We start from the raw sequence: 23,313 nt of genomic DNA on the forward strand, positions 1-23,313 counted from the left end.
ACGAATTAGTGCACCCCATATGTAGACCCTTCCCTCTTCTAATTTTCAATATGGTAAATGGTATGAAGTATTGGATGACATATATTTTTGTTTGTTCGTTGGTATGAGTTAAATTTTATAATTAATGTGTTTATATGTAAATTTTATTTGAAAATTGCAGATTACACCTCATTGCAAAAAATACAGACATCAGGTTGCCGATGTTTTGACAGTTTCTAGATAATTTATGTATTAACAACTTAATGCAGCGTGTCACTGGCTTCTTGATCAGCAAGTGGATTCCAGAAATCGCCATCGCCTAAATGCTTACATATATTAAAATGCTAAAACAAATTAGCTCCCATAACTTTACTCTCCTAAATAGCTAAAATGGGATTTTGAAACTCAAAAGGCCTATGTAAAACTTAATAACATTTTCACCCGAGGTCGCTAGCGGAGCAAAGAAGTTGTAAAAATTAGGTTTGTTAACGATATTAGAAATTTCCAGATTGTGCCAAGTAAAACAGATAGTGTTCGTTTGGTTTTTAAGGGCACAATACACGAACTTATAAAATATGCTAAATACAATTAATTACTAGTTAAAGATATGCATGTTGTTGAAGAACAAGGATTAGAAATTCATAAATAATGAGTTTTGTGTTATCAAATGTTTAAACTTTGCACTACGGGTCAACTGCTTAATCATGTCCAAAATTGCTGTCTTCAGTGTTTCTACCACTTTATTAATTTTCCTTACTTTATTTCTATAGCTCTCTCTTTTCTTTATTACCGGTCGAAACAAAGAACTGGAAAGGAAAATAAGGCAGAGGAAATTAAAGGAAACGAAATTCAAATAAAGAAAGAAAGAGAAAGGAAACGAACCACTGCACTGGTTAAATTAAATTTGTTACCTTGTATGGGAATGCCTCTGTTTGCTATTGTTTGTTCGCTACATATTTTCAATATGGCAATGCTGAAAATGTATGCTTACTATAGCTGCCTTGACCTCAGCGGGTTAGAGGTTACACTATACCCACGGTAGGTATGCGTGTCGTAAAAGGCGACTAAAATACCGGATTCAAGGGGTTTGTGTAGCGCTACACTTTCAGGTTGCCAGCGCAATATATAGCTTATCCAAACCCAATTGTCAACCTTTCCTATCCGTGGCGAATCCGGTTTCATTAACAGCCGAGGCTCTGGCGACCCCGAACTCTTCATGGATCTAGGGACTGGAAGAGCGGGATGGCCTAGAAGGTTGCATGTGGTCATAACAAATCATTCCCGAGATGGTCGGGCCCAAAGGCCTTCGGAGAGTGTCCTTATCGCTACAACAACAACAAAAACACAGTTGTATCGTTTCATCGTCGGTAAACAATGAAGTTCACATTTCCTGAAATTGAACAGAGTATAGCTTAACTCTACAGAACCAAGACTGATTGAATGAATTGTTTCACTGGCATCTCAGAATTCTCCAAATTGCTTTTACCGTTTTAAAGCGACATACATTTTTTCTTTAGAGATGTTCAGAATTCGGCTGCAGAAGTGTTGAATCTACATTTTATGGGAATTGGTAAATCTTCCTTTAATACATGTGCTGAAACTGCTTTGATTCGTTAAGTCAAAAGAAGAAAATATTCCCCATGATTTACATGCTTATACGTAAAGGATCACGAGGAAGGTAACAAGATTGATGTGACATATGAACTTGCCTAGTATTATATATATTTATATATAAAAATGTAAATGCTTATAATATGAATAGTACGTTTATGGCGCCCAAAAACTCACTCACAAATAATGTTTGTGACTTAGATTTCTTTATTGTGGTAGCGTGCGCCTTCGTGTACATGTCAATGCTCATCATCATCTAATGTGTACCCAACATGTGCTTTGTTACAAATTTCATATAATTGAAATAACCAATCAAATACCATTCATTCATCTTGATCAATTTTTTATAATAAAATAATACATTTTTGAGCGCGGTGTGTGTTCGTAGAGATTTTGGCCCAAATTCTACTTTTAAATTTTTCCTACAAAGCGAGCAATATGCTTTATGCCGACTTTGAAGGGTATCCTAAAGGCAGATGAATTTTAACTGAGAAGCTTATTCGTGGCAGAAGCGCACTCGAAGTATTTGCCAAACCACAGTCGAGGTGCGACTTAGGTTAGTTTTTTGATGCTGCTTTTCCTGGGACTTGAAGTCAGTACCTTTGGCGTGGTAGGTGAGCACACTTACATGAAACCCCTAAATTTTCTTCGTTTGCTTTTATTTTTTGTGCATAAGTATGTGCAAACTACTGCTGTGATATTCCGAGTTATCTGGAGTCTCTATAACTGGATATGATATTTAATACTCGGAATAGTTATGTTGTTAGAATCTGGTATATTAAGATTGTAGAACAGAGAATTAAGCCCAGAAATAATAATTTTTTTTGCAGTGCATTTAATTTGACCTGAAGACCAAATTTGAATAATGTATAATATTAGCCCAAAATCACTTTTAAGCGAAAAACGTATTTATTTTTAAAATTTGTCAAATTTGATCCGAAGACGTTTTAACTACCAATTTAATAATTAATATAACTATGAAAAAGCTATAACTACCTTATTTCTCGTTGTCAAGCAGCGGTCAAAAAGGGACGTCGAACTTAATCTCACTAAGCAAAAATGGGTTATTTACCGCCCCTTTTGTAGGTATTACCATAAAAAGGACACCAAGCGCCTATCTGCAACACTGTAATGTGGGCAACTGAATATGTTTTAGACTGCTGCAATAGAAACAGAAATTTCACTCTGAATCCCATGGAAAGTGTCTCAACGAGAAAAGTTAAAATTGATTTTGAACCGACCACTGAGGCATATTCAAAATTTGAGCAACGAGGTAAAAAGAGTTTTGATAATGCACGTGCCATTAAGTTCATTGGACCAACGTTTTACAAAGGCCAAAAGATCCTGTTTGCGAAACTTTTAATATGAGATCTACAAACAAGCTTGTGATTCATTGTAAAATATAAATCCATGAAGTTTCTTGTCTGCTGAATTGCGTAGCCCGTAGTGAGGTATCTATAAACAGGCACAGGTTTCCTGCAGAAACCCACAGATTTAAAAATTCCATTCTATTAGCATCACAGGAGTAAACTTAGTAATTAAAACCAGATTGAAAACAAAAAAAAATAAACAAAGCGATATCAGGGCGGATAAGGTAACAGCTTTTTAGAACATACTTTGTAAATCTCTTCAAAGCCTTTTCTTCTGGGAGTGGGATTTGAACCCGCACGACAAACAAACTTGATCGAAGCTACGTGAGGCTACTGTAAAATTTTTCCACAATCGGGTTCGAATCCCACTCCCAGAAGAAAAGTATTTGAAGAGATTTACAAGGTATAAGATACACCCTCTTAAGAATATATCGGCCATTATCATAAATATGGCTGACTTCGCTGTAGACAGACTTTTCTACTTAAGTATCATAGGGTATATCTAAATACCAGACGGTCAGGTTGACGCCTCATGCTTAGTGTAAACTTTCATATAAGCTGAAATGTCTTGCGATGATTTACTTAAATTCTGTAATTTTTTAAACGGTTTTATTTAGCTTGACTCTGTTGGAATTATTGTAATAATGAGTCACTAAATGAACTAAATAGAATGAGAAACCATAGGCAATTAAATAAAGATTAAAAACTTGAAAATGAAATAAAATTGAAAACAATATTTACATTAAGTAATAATAATACTAAAGGCTAGGGCGTTGATCAAACAATTAAATAAAAGCATTAGATGAGTCAAATTTCTATTGATAGCATAAGTAAGACCAACTGAACCCTAATCAGGTTACGCTACGCCTCACATTTTTAGAAATTTCACGCATCCAATGCTTTTATTTAATTGTTTGACCAGCTTCGTAGATTGATGAGGAGTTTGATGACTAGTACCTAGGACCTACCTAATTATATTCTAGCTTTTAGTATTATTATTTCTTAATGTAAGACTGCTTTTCAATAAAACCGTTTAACTTAAAAATTTTGTTTAAATTGTTTTATTTGATGTTTAACTCAGTAGGTGTAATCCGAAATATACCGTATTTACGTACAATCAATAAGTCATAAGTTAAGTACTTCACTATCATATGAAATGTGTGCTCCCTTACGATATGCCTAATAGTTCATGGATGACAAGGAAAATCAGCTCGATAGCAAAAAAAAAGGAATCACAGTTGATGTACGACTCAAACAATAACACTTCTTGCCGCATTATACTGTAGTTGCGTTCATTAATATCAATTTGTTGCGTATAGTAGACAAATTTTCAAAGTTTATTCTTCAAAATTTATTTATTTATTTATTTCTTACAGCTTATACTAAGCCTAGCTTATACCTATATATAGTAATTAATATATAATCTAACTAAATTAATTTATATGCATCTATTGACTGCCCAAATGGAGTGAGAAATGGGTAGCAGACGAATGACACCAATGCAAGGATTTTGTCAATTGTATCTGACGCTGTTAACGTATTTAAAGTGCGAAGGCACCATCTGAACGGCGATGCACTAGGATGAGTGACGCGTTACAGTATGAGCTTCGGCTACTTTTTGCGTACGTGAGAAAGCTTCCTAGTGCCAGCGTAGAGTAATCGGAATGTATGCAATGCTATTGATGATTCGAAAGTTTGTCCATCTTGCACTGGAATGGCAGTGTTCTACAGTAATTGTACAATTTGTGTTTAAATTCCCTTATGTTACTAGATTATACTTCATTTGGTAATTCATTGTAGAATCTTAGTCCTTTATAGTACAAATTACATTTGTCTGCTTCTGTTCTATAAGCATGTAGAGTAAAATCATTTCTTCTTCTTGTATTTACGGAATGAACATTTCTTGCGTATTTTATGTTACTTTTAAAATAATCAGGCAAGTTGCCTTCTATTATGTTTCTAATAAACTTCATCGTATGATAAAACAGTACCTGTTTAATGTTTAGCCAATTTAGAGTGGCGAGCATATCTCTGATAGGTGTGTCATAGCGTTTCCTAAGAATAAATCGCATAGCGCGGTACTGTTGCTTTTGCAATTTGTAAATTTGGTTATCTCTTTCATAATGAAGAATAATGTTGTACAATATATGAAGTGAGGTTCGATTATCGATCTGTAAACCATTACCTTGTACCGTCTATGTAAGTACTTGCAGGTGCTTTGCATGAAATATATCTTTTTGGCTGTTTTCCCAACCGTGTAATCGATGTGCTCACTAAAGTTGAGTTTATCATCGATTTTGGTTCCTAAGTACTTGATAGTACTGACTTTGTCAATAGCTTCACTGTTTATATTTAGAAGTGGTAACTCATTGTTTTTAAAATTCCTTCTTGATATAACCATACATTTTGTTTTGCTTATATTGAATCTCAATCTATTCGAGCATTACAAATCATATACTCCATTTAAATCTTCTTGTAATTTTATATATATTTCAGTGATATTGTCTCCACTAAGCATCAACAATGTATCGTCAGCAAAAAGTTTAATATCACAGTACTTTAGAGAATTGGTTATATCTTTAATATAGATATTAAACAACATAGGTGCCGGGACAGACCCTTGCGGACGTCCAACAGGCACCTCTCTTTTTTCTGACAGGTATGATCAAATTACAGTTCTTTGACTTCTCTTCATGATAAAGTCTTGGAACCATTTTAGCTCCGTTTCAGTAACATACTATAAAGTTTTGTTAGCAATAAATTTTGATGAATAGTATCAAAAACAAGTTTTAAATCTAGAAATACAGCTATTATATGTATATTTCTGCTAAGATCTTCTTTCCAGTTAGTTAAAACATGGTTCAAGGCACTTTCATAAGAACGTTTTTTCCGAAAACCTGATTGCTGCGGTATATTAACTTTATTATCATCTAGGTACTTCACTAGCTGGTTTTTAAATACAGTTTCTAGTATCTTTTTATCACACGCTAACGTGTTAATTGATCTTATCTAATCAGCTCTGATTTCGACTATGATGTCAATGAAATAGTTATTGTGGGACTGGGCTACTTTATTCTCCTGAGTATATAGTTGGTCGTTTATCAATATTTTATTGACTCCATTATTTTCTTTGGACATACATATGCTTTTCTTCAAATGCTTCCACATTGCCTTACTATCCCCAACATTATGTGTGATTCTTTCTTCCATATACTTGGCCTTTGTAATCTTTATAAGACGTTTATACCTACGCTTTGTAAGGTTATATTCGTTACATTCACCTGTTATTTGAGCTATTTTGTATAGATTGAATTTATATTTGTGCAGATTCGCTAGTTCAGAGTCGTACCATTTGTTTATAAGTTTCACAGAGATTTCTTTTGAGTATGTTAATTTAGTCATTACACTCGATAATGTATTGTTTGGGAATGAGACCTTGTTTTCGACACTGAGATTCTCAAAGCCAGAGTAGTTAACCTGTCGTAATTGGTTGACAAGACCATGCATAATATTCCCAAGAAGTTATGGTTCTTTAGCTCTCATTTGAAATTCTCTGTCTAACTTGATTTTGAACTGTATTGTTTCGTGATCAATTTCTCACATGAAATGAATTCACTGTTCGTAAAGAGCAGATCAATCATTGTTTCGGTATTATCTGTCTTTCGGGCGTAAAAATCAATTTTTTGTTCCATAGCAAAAGACCTAAATGGGTCAACTAACTGCAGGCTATATGCCGTGCTTATGTTAAGATTTATGTTGTAATCTCTAATGAAGACGACTATGTCATGTGTAAGACAGTTGTTGTTTAGAATTTCGTTTAGATATGAAATAAAGTCAGCATCGCTCGCACTAGGCGAATGATAAATCAATCCTATTTGATACTGGGGAAAGATGTTTTTGATTTTTATTATTATACAAAATTTAGGAAATAGATAGGCTAATTTTTATATAAACAAGCTACCGTTTTAGACGTATATATAAGAATTTTTCAAGATAATTTATTTCCAAAATTTAGGACTTTGATTTAAATTATACACAGATATGTATGGGTGAGGTGATGTAAAAATTTCCAATGATTCGTCGCCGATTCCTATGTTTCGTACATCACAAGTAAAAATTTATATTCAAAATTAAATATGTATGTATGTGCATGTTTAGTTGTCCATTTTACATTCCGTTTATTAAACAAATTGGGCGTTTGTCGCTTCACTTTTGATTGAGTATGTCAACGACCTAGAGCAGCTGACACGAACACACACATATTCACTCATACACATGTTTGTACATTTGCATTTATGTATTAAAAGTTATGTTTAACAGCTCGTAGGCGTTTCCAAACGCTGAGGATACTCGAATCCAAGCTACCATACAAGTTTTTGTAGGAATTTTACATGAAAGTGGCGGCTCCTTTGCGAATTTTCATTTTACCCATTTCCAATTAATTTTCACAAAACATCAACAACGTGTACATTTTTTTTTTAATGTGGTTTAAATGTTTTAGGTCACAGCAAAAGCTGTTAAAACACATCAGTGCTACTTACGCCTACAATTAATTGCATTCCTAAAAAGGATTGATCTAAACCATGTATGTATATGTACTCATCCGTTAAACTATTTGTATAATAAAAGATTTCATCATGACGAAAGAATGACAGACAAACATCTAAACTCATAGAACAATACAGGTTTTTATACATAATAAAATAAATGTATTGGGGTGGTTCTTATAAATCAAATAAAAGATTGTTCTAGCCTCACGCTTTTAAAAAGTAAAACCCCAATAGTAACTAGGTTCGGTAAGGTTATATTATCTGCCTACCAGCAAGGCCGTGGGACACACCTAGGCCAGTTGTTCCATTGTGATACCACTGAATGAGCCCATTCCTTCCCTCATTTATTTATGTAAAAAGTTGCACCAATTTGTACGTTTAGAATAGCGCAGCATGCCTTCAAAGTGGATCCAAGTTGGGTTAAACAGGCGACCAGCAAGAACATTCCATGCTTGTTCTAGCTAAAACGGGGCATCTGCAGAGAAACGACATCGTCCTCATCACTACGTTCGCTGTATACTCCCGTCAGATGGTGTCTCGTTAATATCGCGATCAATGGGCCAATTTCGTCGAAACACCTCACAGGTGGATCCCAGTGCCCATCTGACATTGGCTTTCTCGGTAAATGTTGATATGAGGTTTGAACTTAGCAAAAGACGGAGCGAGGTGCCTTAGCTTAATGACCTCCGTATGTTTAGTGGCTTTTGCGGCTAGTATATCAGAAACACAGTTCTTAGGTACACCACAGTGAACGGACGCACATCCATATTATGGTGCAGCAAGAAGTTATATCGTTTATAGATTTTCTGCAGTCTATTGCAAACGTTGAGGAAGTACTCCTACCTTGAAGAGTTTTTATCGCTGCTTGAAGATCAAATTTAACTTTAACGGACATGATATTCATGGACAATAGCCATTGGGCAGCCACATTTGTGGCCTTCGGGAAGTGTCTTTATCGTTAATATAACAGCAAAAACTGCTGTAGATTCAGGTTATGAATTGGAACAATTAGCTCATTCGTCTCGCTCTGGGATTCCGATACGAGTAGAAAATTTGTTTTTTAGAGGTAGGGTCAAAGTATTATTTTCCAGATGACGAAATTTCTCCGGGTTTGTTCTCGGAATGGTGGTATGGCCAAAACAGATGTCAGGAAGGCAATCAGTCTAACCGCATTACAACTTTTCTGGAGCTTATCACACAGCTCTTTTGGCAATATATCCGAGATCCCATAAACGTAAACCTGCGACAGTTCTTTTTGACGGACTCTATCTATGGAGTACAAAAAAAACAAGTAAGGAAAGTTAAGTTCGGGTGTAACCGAACATTACATACTCAGTTGAGAGCTATGGTGACAACATAAGGGAAAATAACCATGTAGGAAAATGAACCGAGGGAACCCTGGAATGTGTTTGTATGACATGTGTATCAAATGAAAGGCATTAAAGAGTATTTTATGAGGGAGTGGGCCATAGTTCTATAGGTGGACGCCATTTAGGGATATAGCCATAAAGGTGGATCAGGGTTGACTCTAGAATGCGTTTGTACGATATGGGTATAAAATGAAAGGTATTAATGAGTATTTTAAAAGGGCGTGGACCTAAGTTCTATAGATGGACGCCTTTTCGAGATATCGCCGTAAAGATGGACCAGGGGTGACTCTCGAATGCGTTTGTACGATATGGGTATCAAATGAAAGGTGTTAATGAGCATTTTAAAAGGGATTAATCCTTAGTTCCATAGGTGGACGCCGTTTCGAGATATCGCCATAAAGGTGGACCAGGGGTGACCCTAGAATTTGTTTGCACAATATGAGCATCAAACGAAAGGTGTTAATGAGTATTTTAAAAGGGAGTGGGCCTTAGTTCTATAGGTGGACGCCGTTTCGAGATATCGCCATAAAGGTGGGCCAGGGTGACTCTAGAATTCGTTTGTGCAATATGGGTATCAAACGAAAGGAGTTAATGAGTATTTTAAGAGGGAGTGGGCCTTAGTTCTATAGGTGGACGCCTTTTCGAGATATCGCCATAAAGATGGACCAGGTGTGACTCTAGAATGCGTTTGTACGATATGGGTATCAAATGAAAGGTGTTAATGAGTATTTTAAAAAGGAGAAATCCTTAGTTCCATAGGTGGACGCCGTTTCGAGATATCGCCATTAAGGTGGGCCAGGGGTGACTCTAGAATTCGTTTGTACGATATGGGTATCAAACGAAAGCAGTTAATGAGTATTTTAAGAGGGAGTGGGCCTTAGTTCTATAGGTGTTCGCCTTTTCGAGATATCGCCATAAAGATGGACCAGGTGTGACTCTAGAATGCGTTTGTACGATATGGGTATCAAATGAAAGGTGTTAATGAGTATTTTAAAAAGGAGAAATCCTTAGTTCCATAGGTGGACGCCGTTTCGAGATATCGCCATAAAGGTGGGCCAGGGTGACTCTAGAATTCGTTTGTGCAATATGGGTATCAAACGAAAGGAGTTAATGAGTATTTTAAGAGGGAGTGGGCCTTAGTTCTATAGGTGGACGCCTTTTCGAGATATCGCCATAAAGATGGACCAGGTGTGACTCTAGAATGCGTTTGTACGATATGGGTATCAAATGAAAGGTGTTAATGAGTATTTTAAAAAGGAGAAATCCTTAGTTCCATAGGTGGACGCCGTTTCGAGATATCGCCATAAAGGTGGGCCAGGGTGACTCTAGAATTCGTTTGTGCAATATGGGTATCAAACGAAAGGAGTTAATGAGTATTTTAAGAGGGAGTGGGCCTTAGTTCTATAGGTGGACGCCTTTTCGAGATATCGCCATAAAGATGGACCAGGTGTGACTCTAGAATGCGTTTGTACGATATGGGTATCAAATGAAAGGTGTTAATGAGTATTTTAAAAAGGATTAATCCTTAGTTCCATAGGTGGACGCCGTTTCGAGATATCGCCATAAAGGTGGGCCAGGGTGACTCTAGAATTCGTTTGTGCAATATGGGTATCAAACGAAAGGAGTTAATGAGTATTTTAAGAGGGAGTGGGCCTTAGTTCTATAGGTGGACGCCTTTTCGAGATATCGCCATAAAGATGGACCAGGTGTGACTCTAGAATGCGTTTGTACGATATGGGTATCAAATGAAAGGTGTTAATGAGTATTTTAAAAAGGAGAAATCCTTAGTTCTATAGGTGGACGCCGTTTCGAGATATCGCCATAAAGATGGACCAGGTGTGACTCTAGAATGCGTTTGTACGATATGGGTATCAAACGAAAGCAGTTAATGAGTATTTTAAGAGGGAGTGGGCCTTTCTGAACCAGGGGTGACTCTAGACTTTGTTTGTACGATATGGGTATCAAATGAAAGGTGTTAATGAGTATTTTTAAAAGGGAGTGGGCCTTCGTTCTATAGGTGTTCGCCTTTTCGAAATATCGTCATAAAGGTGGACCAGGGGTGACTCTAGAATGAGTTTGTACGATATGGGTATCAAATTAAAGGTATTAATGAGAGTTTTAAAAGGGAGTGGTGGTAGTTGTATATGTGAAGGCGTTTTCCAGATATCGACCAAAATGTGGACCAGGGTGACCCAGAACATCATCTGTTGAATACCGCTAATTTATTTATATATGTAATACCTGCCAAGATTGTAAGGGTTTTTTATTTCGCCCTGCAGAACTTTTTCATTTTCTTCTACTAAATATGGTAGGTGTCACAACCATTTTATAAAGTTTTTTCTAAAGTTATATTTCGCGTCAATAAAACAATCCAATTACCTTACCATATTTCATCCCTTTTTTCGTATTTGGTACAGAATTATGGCATTTTTTTTCATTTTTCGTAATTTTCGATATTGAAAAAGTGGGCGTGGTCATAGTCGGATTTCATTCATTTTTCATACCAAGATAAAGTGAGTTCAGATAAGTACGTGAACTGAGTTTAGTAAAGATATATCGATTTTTGCTCAAGTTATCGTGTTAACGGCCATGCGGAAGGACAGACGGGTATAAAAACTGGGCGTGACATCAAACGATTTCACCCATTTTCACAGAAAACAGTTAGCGCCATAAAAACTATGCTCCTACCAAATTTCAAAAGGATTGGTTAATTTTTGTTCGACTTATTGCGTTAAAAGTATCCTAAACAAATTAAATGAAAAAGGGCGGAGCCACGCCATTTTTAAATTTTCTTTTATTTTTGTATTTTGTTGCACCTGGAGTTGAATCTTGACATAATTTACGTATATACTGTAAAGATATTAAATTTTTTGTTAAAATTTTACTTTAAAAAAAATTTCTTTTAAAAGTGGGCGTGGTTTTTCTCCGATTTTGCTAATTTTTATTAGGCGTACATATAGTAATAAGAGTAACGTTCCTGCCAAATTTCATCATGATATCTTCAACGACTGCCAAATTACAGCTTGCAAAATTTTAAATTACCTTCTTTTAAAAGTGGGCGGTGCCACGCCCATTGTCCAAAATTCTACTAATTTTCTATTTTCCGTCATAAGTTCAACTCATCTACCAAGTTTCGTCGCTTTATCGGTCTTTTGTAATGAATTATCGCACTTTTTCGGTTTTTCGAAATTTTCGATATCGAAAAAGTGGGCGTGGTTATAGTCCGATATCGTTCATTTTAAATAGTGATCTGAGATGAGTGCTCAGGAACCTACATACCAAATTTCATCAAGATACCTCAAAATTTACTCAAGTTATCGTGTTAACGGACGGACGGACGGACGGACATGGCTCAATCAAATTTTTTTTCGATCCTGATTATTTTGATATATGGAAGTCTATATCTATCTCGATTCCTTTATATATGTACAACCAACCGTTATCCAATCAAACTTAATATACTCTGTGAGCTCTGCTGAACTGAGTATAAAAAAAAATTACTATTAACAACTAAAGGTGTCTAAGTTCGGGTGTAACCGTGAGATTCAAATGTACATTTCATTTCAGATAAATTACTTTTCAACATAAAACGTTGCATCCCCCGTTTAAAAAAAAAAATGTTTCCTCATTGCCTCTTGCAATAAAACTTGATAAGTGAAATAACTAACATTCATTCAAAACTGTTTTTTGCTAAGTTATAGCTAATTATTCTAGTTTACGACCCTTTTAAATTTATCTTATATCTAAGGTGCCGTGGTCTTTAACCGATCAGGAAAATATGTGTACACAATTTCATTACGATATGTTAATTTTTCTTCGACTTATGGCTTCCGAAACATAGAAAATTGCGGGCGGTAGCACGACCATTTTTAAAACTTGAAGTTTTTCCTATTTATTGTTATAAATCCACTTGGGAAATGAAACACCATTGATATAAAGCTCATTTTTGCAAATATATATCTTATTTTATTAGTCCACGACCCTTTTAAAAATCTTTTATATAAAGTGGGTCCTTATCCGATTTCTTTCAGTTTTCTGCAAAGTATTCCCTATAGTAAACCCAACCTCTCTGCCGAGTTTTGTTACGATAGGTTTAACCATTTTTGATTTATGATTAATAATATTTATAAAATTTATTTTATCACAAGTGGGTGGCGCCACGCCCATTCTAAAAAATGTTTTCAAATTCTAGGTGTATTATTTACTAAATAATCAGGTTTTTTTGTGTGTTTCCAAAATGTTACATATATATAAAATGGGCGTGGTTATCATCCGATTACGCTTGTTATCAATACCAATCTATTCTGTGTCCAGATAAGCTCGTGTACCAAATTTGGTGCAAATATCTCAATATTTTCTGAAGTTATCGTGTTAACGGACAGACGGATGGACGGACGGACGGACGCATATGGTTCGATCAATTTTTTTCGATACTGATGATTTTGATATATATTTCTATATCTATACTATAACCATGCCCACTTTCTATATCTATCTCGATTCCTTTATACCTGTACAACCAACCGTTATCCAAAAAGTTAATATACTCTGTGTGCAAAGCACGTTGAGTATAAAAAAGGTCCCTGAAAAAAGAAAAAACAACATAATTTCCAAAAATATATTTTTATGTAGCTATGACTCATTCTTTGTTTGCACAAGCGTATTTTTTTTAGTGTGTTAAGAAAAAGGTATAAATGCCTTAAAGTGACAGCACTAAAAAGCAATTAAGATGCTATCGTTAGCTTTATGAACTGGGAAAGAGACAGATTGAAGGAATTGAAGTTGTTTAAAGAAAGTAGAAGAAAATATCATAAAATCTGCAGAAGTCAAGTTTTTCACAGTTGAAAAAATTTGCTGTCAGTCTTATGCTTGAGAACCATTTGGAAAACAGGTCAATGACTTAGCTGCGTTTTCTTTCACTTGGAAAAAATACGTAGGAAAAAAGCGTGTAATTTGAAATTTTACGAGCTTGGGAAATTAATGAAATCAGTAAAATTTTATAATTCTTATAATAAATTCACAAAACCTTGAAAAAGTTCAAATCTATGTGTGTCTCATGCGCTTCATGCATATTTATACTCAGCTGAGCAGAACTCACAGAGTATATTAATTTTGTCCGCATAACGGTACCCCGTAACGACATAAAATAGTCGAGATAGATATAGACTTGTATATATCAAAATGATATGGGCAAAAAAAGAAATTCATTTATCCATGTCCCTCCGTCCATCCGTCGGTCCGTCTGTCCGTGAACGCGATAACTTGAGTAAATTTTGAGGTATCTTAATGCAATCATCTCGCTATTTAAATCAGATCGCTATTTAAAATGAATGTAATCGGACTATAACCATGCCCACTTTTTCGATATCGAAAATTTCGAAAAACCGAAAAAGTGCGACAATTCTTTACCAAAGATGGATAAACCGATCAAACTTGGACAATGGGCGTGGCACCGCCCACTTTTAAAACAAGGTAATTTAAAAGTTTTGGAAGCTGTAATTTGGCAGTAATAGAAGATATCATGATGAAATTTGGCAGGAACGTTACTGCTATTACTATATGTGTTCTAAATAAAAATTAGCAAAATCAGATGGCGAACACGCGCACTTAAAAAAAGAATTTTTTAAAGTAAAACTTTAACAAAAAATTTAATATCTTTACAGTATATATGTAAATTAAGTCAACATTCAACTCCAATGATATGGTGCAACAAAATACAAAAACAAAGGAAAATTTCAAAATGGGCGTGGCTCCGCCCTTTTTCATTTAATTTATCTATAACACATTTAATGCCATAAGTCGAACAAAAATTTGCCAACCCTTGTGAAATTTGGTAAGGGCACAGCTTCTATGACGGTAACTGTTTTCTGTGAAAATGGGCGAAATCGGTTGAAGCCACGACCAATTTTTATACACAGTCGACCGACCGTCTATCCTTCCGCTCGGCCGTTAACACGATAACTTGAGCAAAAATCGATATATCTTGACTAATCTTAGTTAACGTACTTATCTGAACTACTTTATCTTGGTGTTAAAATGGACGAAATCCGACCATGACCACGCCCAGTTTTTCGATATCGAAAATTAAAAAAAAAAATGCCATAATTCTTTACCAAATACGAAAAAGGGGATGAAACATGGTGATTGGATTGGTGTTTTGACGCAAAATATAACTTTAGGAAAAACTTTGTAAAATAGGTGTGATGCCTACCATATTAAGTAGAAGAAAATGAAAACGTTCTGCAGGGCGAAATCAAAATGCCTTGGAATCATGGCGGGAATTCTGTTCGTTGTATTACATATATAAAAAAATTTGCGGTACCCAACAGATGATGTTCTGGGTTACCCTTGTCCACATTTTGGTCGATATCTCGAAAATGCCTTCACATATACAACTAAGGGCCACTGATTTTTAAAACCCCCATTAATACCTTTCATTTGATACCCATATCATACAAACACATTCCAGGGTTACCCGAGGTTCATTTTCCTACATGGTGATTTTCCCTTTTCCCTTTCTCTCCATAGCTCTCAGCTCAGTATGTAATGTCCGATTACACCCTAACTTAGCCTTCCTTGCTTGTTTTGTATATTAATAAAATCATTGTATTTTTTATAAGGCGCCAAGGGAATGGGAAAAGAATTGCGAATTTACATAACTTAAATAACTAAAAAAAAGGAAACAAATTTAAAAGAATGTAAATCACCGACATGTTTGAAAAAGCTGTGAATACACTCAAGCGGGCACTTTGTTGTATTGTGGGAAAGTTTTAATTTGGTTCCGTCACCTAAAAGCAGGAAAGTGTATAAGTGTATGTAAAACTGGGCTTTTCAAATCTATGTATGAAAACACAAATCTTTCATCCAAGTATATAATTAATCAGCTTTACTTAAGTGCTCGTTAAAGAAGGCATTCATTTAGAATTCTAAGAATTATAAAGAAATCAATTTGAAAATGTTATCCATGCATGAAATTGTCTTACTTTGTTTTACAATATAGACACGATTCCTTCCCAAGGTTTGAGGCAGGTGTTATTATTTTCTTATTAGGGTGTGACAGTTTTGTGACTCTTAAACTCTTTTAAATAATATTAGTTTTTGGAATCTTCTTCATATCCCATTTGCACAGGGCAAATAACCTGTTAAATTTCTAATAACAACAATACATTTTAATTGCTTTGCTTTATTAATTTCTTTAGCATAATATTGCGTTAACGGCGGCCGCGGTCTGGTCGTTTGTCAGGCTTTATGATTTCGGTCACCCTAGCCTTCTTATCGGGTTCGACCCTATCCCTGACAGGACGAACTATTGTGTGTCGCTAGTTACTCCCTATCCAACCTTCTCCTCAGTCATTCTCTCGATAGAAATAATAGGGGACTCATCTGGGTCAAGGGGCCAGTTAAATTGTTCAAGGACATGTCGATGTTGGACGGAAAGGCTGCTTGGGGGATAGCGAAAATTGTGAAGAGCTAAATGTAAGCCGCTAGTCTAAGTTGGCTTTTCGCTGCAATGTCTTTCAAGCGGAATTTGCGCGATTAAGGATGCGGTGTATGCAAATGCTATCCAGTGCTACTACGGCTAGGGCATTTAACATCTACTCTAATATCTAAGCGGCTATCAAGGCCTTGAGCTCAACTTATGTGCGATCGCTGGTGATGTGGGGGTGCCATACCTCGCTTGCGATTGCATCGAACTATTATTACTATATGCCTACATAAGGTTTTAAAAGTCCGTCGTCTCTCTTCCTTTCACGTTGCTGCGCCCATCCTTATCACACCAGTTTTTTGCATGCTGGCCGCAAACGACTAATACTGAAATAGCACTTGAACTGTTCGCTTTCATCGTCAGCTCGAAGCTTGATTTTCCTGAGCTGGTGTGAAAGTAAAGTGGAATGATCGCCAGCTATCTTTTTTCGTGTCATTGTGTGCATTTTATTCGTTGCGGTGGGGCTTGTGCGTATTTTTGCTGTCACAAGTTGATAGTCTTAGTCGATACTTAGAGCGTGAAGAGTGCGCATTTCTAGAACATTGGAGCTAAGCTTGACTTCTGTCGTCAATCACGACGTGAACGATCTGGTTGCGTATTTTTTCAATCTCTAGATGACTATTACTATGATCTCTATCAGCCTCAACTTATGGAGGCACAATTTTTCGAATCAGGGACCCCTTCCTCGCCTATCCTGGCATTGAAATCGCCAAGTAAGACTCTGATATCTTGGCAGGGGTAGGCGTAGTTTTTCTTTCCATGTTTTTCATAAAAGAAGTAGTTATCCTTGTCGTTCGCATCATGTACTGGAGCGTACACCCAAAAATATGTGATATTGAAGAACTTCTCTTTGATGTGGAAAACGGCATGATGATCATTCGTCGAAGTTGAAAGGCCTTATTGTCCTTCTGCCATACCCCTTCCTTCCTGACTCCTTATTGTTCTTATGTAATAACCCTTCCTTCCAGCGGAAATAGCAGGACAACGATACATTATTTTAAATGAGTCCGGACGTTCAAGTTACATGCCCTAGGTCTCATCAGAGGCTTGTTACTTACTAACGTAATTGGTACTGAACCTGTTTGGCCATATGCAAAATGAGACAGTGAAGTAATGCAAGTTAGGAAAGGCAGAAAACAAATCGATGATAGATAAAGCAGAAAGTGAAACGACAGCTTGAATAAAGTAAATGTAAAGATGAAACGTAGAAAGAAGAAGAATAGAAGCAGTATTGTAACAATATGGTGAGTAATAGTGAGAAAAGAAAGAGAAAGGAAAGGAAATAAAGAAGAGAAGCTAAATCAGAGGCCGGAACCGAAGGTCGTGCCATAAGTTTGTTGCAGAAGTGTTAACAGCTTGTTATCGGTGAGCTATTGCTTTGTTATCAACGGACTATAAGCATGTTATACATTTCTTATCGACAAGTTATCGCAATGTTTTCGTTCAGATATTGACGAGATAAAGACGTGCTATCGAATTGTTGTCAGAGCTTTTTTGACGATTTGTATCATTTGTTTATCGATATGTTTTCAAAATGTTATCGTTTTGTTATCGACTTCGGACGGCCGCCATACAGTGGCGATAGCGTTCTCCGCCTACCTCACCGAAGATACTAGTTTCAAGCCTCGGAAAAAGCAACATCGAAAATTTAGAAAAATGTATTTTCAACAAGTAAGGAAGGTTAAGTTCGGGTGTAACCGAACATTACATACTCAGTTGAGAGCTATGGTGACAACATAAGGGAAAATAACCATGTAGGAAAATGAACCGAGGGAAACCCTGGAATGTGTTTGTATGACATGTGTATCAAATGAAAGGCATTAAAGAGTATTTTATGAGGGAGTGGGCCATAGTTCTATAGGTGGACGCCATTTAGGGATATAGCCATAAAGGTGGATCAGGGGTGACTCTAGAATGTGTTTGCACAATATGGGCATCAAACGAATGGTGTTAATGAGTATTTTAAAAGGGTGTGGGGCTTAGTTCTATAGGTGGACACCTTTTCGGAATATCGCCACAAAGGTGGACCAGGGGTGACTCTAGAATGTGTTTGTACGATATGGGTATCAAATTAAAGGTATTAATGAGGGTTTTAAAAGGGAGTGGTGGTTGTTGTATAGGTGGTCGCATTTTCGAGATATCGCCATAAAGGTGGACCAGGGGTGACCCTAGAATTTGTTTATACAATATGGGCATCAAAAGAAAGGTGATATTGAGTATTTTAAAAGGGAGTATTCCTTAGTTCCATAGGTGGACGCCGTTTCGAGATATCGCCATAAAGGTGGAGCAGGGGTGACCCTAGAATTTGTTTGTACAATATGGGTATCAAAAGAAAGGTGTTAATGAGTATTTTAAAAGGGTGTGGGGATTAGTTCTATAGGTGGACGCCTTTTCGAGATATCGCCATAAAGGTGGACCAGGGGTGACTCTAGAATGAGTTTGTACGATTTGGGTATCAAATTAAAGGTATTAATGAGAGTTTTAAAAGGGAGTGGTGGTAGTTGTATATGTGAAGGCGTTTTCCAGATATCGACCAAAATGTGGACTAGGGTGACCCAGAACATTATCGGTTGGATACCGCTAATTTATTTATATATGTAATACCTGGCAAGATTTTAAGGGTGTTTTATTTCGCCCTGCAGAACTTTTTCATTTTCTTCTACTTAATATGGTAGGTGTCACAACCATTTTATAAAGTTTTTTCTAAAGTTATATTTCGCGTCAATAAAACAATCCAATTACCTTACCATGTTTCATCCCTTTTTTCGTATTTGGTATAGAATTATGGCATTTTTTTCATTTTTCGCAATTTTCGATATCGAAAAAGTGGCCGTGGTCATAGTCGGATTTCGTTCATTTTTCATACCAAGGTAAAGTGGGTTCAGATAAGTACGTGAACTGAGTTTAGTAAAGATATATCGATTTTTGCTCAAGTTATCGTGTTAACGGCCATGCGGAAGGACAGACGGACGACTGTGTATAAAAACTGGGCGTGGCATCAACCGATTTCGCCCATTTTCACAGAAAACAGTTAGCTATGCCCCTACCAAATTTCAAAAGGATTGGTTAATTTTTGTTCGATTTATGGCATTAAAAGTATCCCAGACAAATTAAATGGAAAAGGGCGGAGCCACGCCCATTTTTAAATTTTCTTTTATTTTTGTATTTTGTTGCACCATATCATTACTGGAGTTGGATCTTGACATAATTTACTTATATACTGTAAAGATATTAAATTTTTTGTTAAAATTTTAGTTTAAAAAAATTTTTTTTTTAAAAGTGGGCGTGGTCCTTCTCCGATTTTGCTAATTTTTATTAAGCGTACATGCAGTAATAAGAGTAACGTTCCTGCCAAATTTCATCATGATATCTGCAACGACTGCCAAATTACAGCTTGCAAAATTTTTAAATTACCTTCTTTAAAAAGTGGGCAGTGCCACGCCCATTGTCCAATATTTTACTAATTTTATATTTTGCGTCATAAGTTCAACTCATCTACCAAGTTTCGTCGCTTTATCGGTCTTTTGTAATGAATTATCGCACTTTTTCGGTTTTTCGAAATTTTCGATATCGAAAAAGTGGGCGTGGTTATAGTCCGATATCGTTCATTTTAAATAGCGATCTGAGATGAGTGCTCAGGAACCTACATACCAAATTTCATCAAGATACCTCAAAATTTACTCAAGTTATCGTGTTAACGGACGGACGGACGGACGGACATGGCTCAATCAAATTTTTTTTCGATCCTGATTATTTTGATATATGGAAGTCTATATCTATCTCGATTCCTTTATATATATACAACCAACCGTTATCCAATCAAACTTAATATACTCTGTGAGCTCTGCTCAATTGAGTATAATTAGGAAAAAGTTTTCGAACCGGGGTTACCCCTTGGCAGTGACTTCGAAAACACCCCAAATGTATTCCTCCAATTAAAGGCTTCTCAGTGATAATTCAGCTACCTTGCAGATGCCGGTAGGCCTAAAACATATAGATCCCGTCCCGCCAATTGGAAGAGAAACTCGGCCGAAAATCTTCTCCTTGCCTTGCGCATTGAGTTTATTTTTACCACCGATTTCTTATGAAAAATTATCAATTTATTTTTGAAATGTTATAGATTCGTTATCGACAATTTATCGACTCATCATCGAAGAAGTTTGGATTGTTTATCAAAAATTAGTCGATATATTATCAAAAATTTATCGAAAAAGTGTCGATTGGTTTTCAGAGTGTTATGTTATTTATCTATTACCGAATTTCTATCGATTAATAAAAAAGTTATCGAATCAAAAAGTCATGGATATGTTTGTGTATTCTTACACATTTGTCAACGAAGTCTCAGCGGTTTGTTGTGAAACAGATATCCATAAAACATTAATATAAAATCGATGACACATCTATACACCATAGGTAATAAACCGATAACAAGCCAATAGCACAACGATAACTCTTCGATGATTTTACTTTCGATTATAAGCCTACAAAAATAACTTGTCGGTATCTCTCAAATTGCTCAACATTTTTTTGGTACAGTTAAAGTTGTCTGAAATGTGGTTTAATTCAACCCATCTAGTTACGTTTACTTATCGAATTTTATGTTTACTGTCTTTGCAAGAAAATTATGCCTTTTTGGTTGTATGTAGATACTAAAAATTAAATTAAATTAGTAACTAGTTTATGCGCAAACGAAACAATTTTTTAAGCTTCACCCAAATAATTCAACAAAGTTTCTTATACATATTAAATCATCAATTTACTTTAACAAAAAAATTATATTGAGTTACAAGAAAATTATTCACATATTTCTTGGAACCATTCAGCTGTGACAGTATCAAGCGAATAAGCAAACGCCATACTTTAATTTAACTCATTCTTAATTTCGCATCGGCGTCAGCAGCCTTCGAGCTGAGAAATTTGTTGTATTGCTACCATTTATTGTCGTAGTTTCATAGCTTGCGATCATTTGATACAAAACAGACTTTATTGTTTTCCATTTTTCACAGTTCACTGTACTGCCACGAATTACTAACAACATATATAAGTTTATAATTCTTAACACAACTATAGCGCCAGTAGGAATTTTACTGAGAATATGGACTTTGAGTTCATAAAATGTTTGAAGAAAAATTATGTAGCGCGGTATTACTCCATGATGTAGCTCATCAAAAGTTAAAAAATAGATATATCTGAATAGATAGAGGCATGTGTCTTAACACCGGTACAATGTAGGTGTACTCGAGTTCTAAACTTAGCGACGGAATAGCTAGCTGAGGATGAAGTGATGAAATTCAGAAATATATCCTAGCAACCTTCACCGTGTGCAAATTTTGTAATTATACCTTTCATGAACATGAAATGGTATATTAACTTTGGTCCGATGTTTGTAACGTTGAGAAATATAGAAGATAGACTCACCATTAAGTGTACCGAATTGATCAGGGCGACGAACTGAGTTGATATAGCCATATCCGTCTGTCCGTCTGTCTGTTTGCACAAGGATGTATTTTTTATTATATTAGATATTTTTCGTATCCGGTAAGATTGGACCACTATAACATATATCTCCCATACAAAGGATCGTTCAGATAAGACGATTTTGGTCATTCCTGCCGCAATTTAGAAAGTATAAACGTGAAACTCGGTGATATATATTCTACTATATCATAGAAGATATCCTGAAAAAATCACTTTGATCGGAGCTATATATAGTATATGTCCCATACAACCGATCGTTCAGATAGAAAGATTTTTGGCACTTTCTCACTTAATTTCCAATATAAAAACATTAAACTTGGTGATATTTATTCTAATATATCATTGAAGAGATCTTGAGAAAATCATTTCGATCGGAACTATATATAATATATATCCCATACAACCGATCGTTCAGATAGAAAGATTTTTTGCCATTTCTCCCTTAATTTCCAATATAAAAACGTTAAACTTGGTGATATTTATTCTAATATATCATTGAAGATTTCCTGCAAAAATAATTTCGATCGGAGCTATATATAATATATATCCCATTCAACCGATCGTTCAGATAAGGGGGTTTTTCGCCATTTTTTATTTTATATTTATCATAATCTAAATTTTTTCTTTCTTCTATTCTAATTTAAAAATTTTTTCAATTAAGAAAAAATGTATCATAACAATAATAATGATAAAAAATTATTGTTAGGCCTTGAGCTCGATTCGAACCCGCGATGTTAAAAAAATTATGTTTAAAACGAATATCCACAAAATTACTATAAAAAAATAATTAGCATAAGGCAAATTGGCATCTGAAAGCTGATGAGTTTACACTGAGAGCTTTTAATGGCAGACACTGCCGAAGAGCGACCACGCTTGGAACATTTTTCTTTTTATTGAAAAACCTTGTATCTAAAACTTTGATAATTTTTTCCTGGGACGTGAACCCAGGATCTTCGCTGTGGTAGACGGAGCACCCACTACACCTCGGCGGCCGCCAACAAAATGATACTCATTAGAGAGAAACTACAAAGAGTGCAGCGGGGCATTTATACGGAGGGCATTAGACTTCGAGTGCGTAACTCAGCACTCGAAAAGCTAACTGACAAAGATGCGAAATTTAGAAACATATCCTAGCAACCGTCGCCGTTTTAAAATTTATTAATTTTACCCGAATTTCAATAACAAAGAATAAAAATTGGGGTAAAGCAATATGAGCCCGTCTCGCTTATCAAATTTGCGCAATATAATAACCGTGTATTTTTTACACGTATATTCGTCTACGTTGGTGTGTAACAAAAACGCGTATCCTCACTTATATAATGCTCAGGAGACCCATCTAGCGGAGACACAAAGCTAATAGTGAATAGGGGACACACACCATTTGTAGAGGTGAGTCATAAGCTGTGTTTTTCTTTTACATCTATATACCTTTACGCTTAAACTTTATATGGACTGCTAGGCGTTAAATT

The 23,313-nt window shown here is 35.7% G+C and overlaps 1 protein-coding gene across 12 annotated transcripts in view; it reads right to left on the reverse strand.

The window, feature by feature from the left end:
• LOC137248932 (probable G-protein coupled receptor B0563.6) overlaps window positions 1–23,313 on the reverse strand; it is a 232,513-nt gene that overhangs the window by 178,285 nt on the left and 30,915 nt on the right. The window contains exon 1 of one of the 12 annotated variants that reach the window (XM_067779926.1): window positions 21,785–21,870. The exons of the other annotated variants lie outside the window; for them this stretch is intronic. The gene's annotated coding sequence lies outside the window, so the exon portion shown is untranslated. Of the gene's footprint in view, window positions 1–21,784; window positions 21,871–23,313 lie in introns of those variants that run through there. 12 annotated transcript variants of the gene reach the window in all.

This window comes from Eurosta solidaginis, chromosome 4, assembly GCF_040869045.1.
Source record: "Eurosta solidaginis isolate ZX-2024a chromosome 4, ASM4086904v1, whole genome shotgun sequence".
NCBI lineage: Eukaryota > Metazoa > Arthropoda > Insecta > Diptera > Tephritidae > Eurosta > Eurosta solidaginis.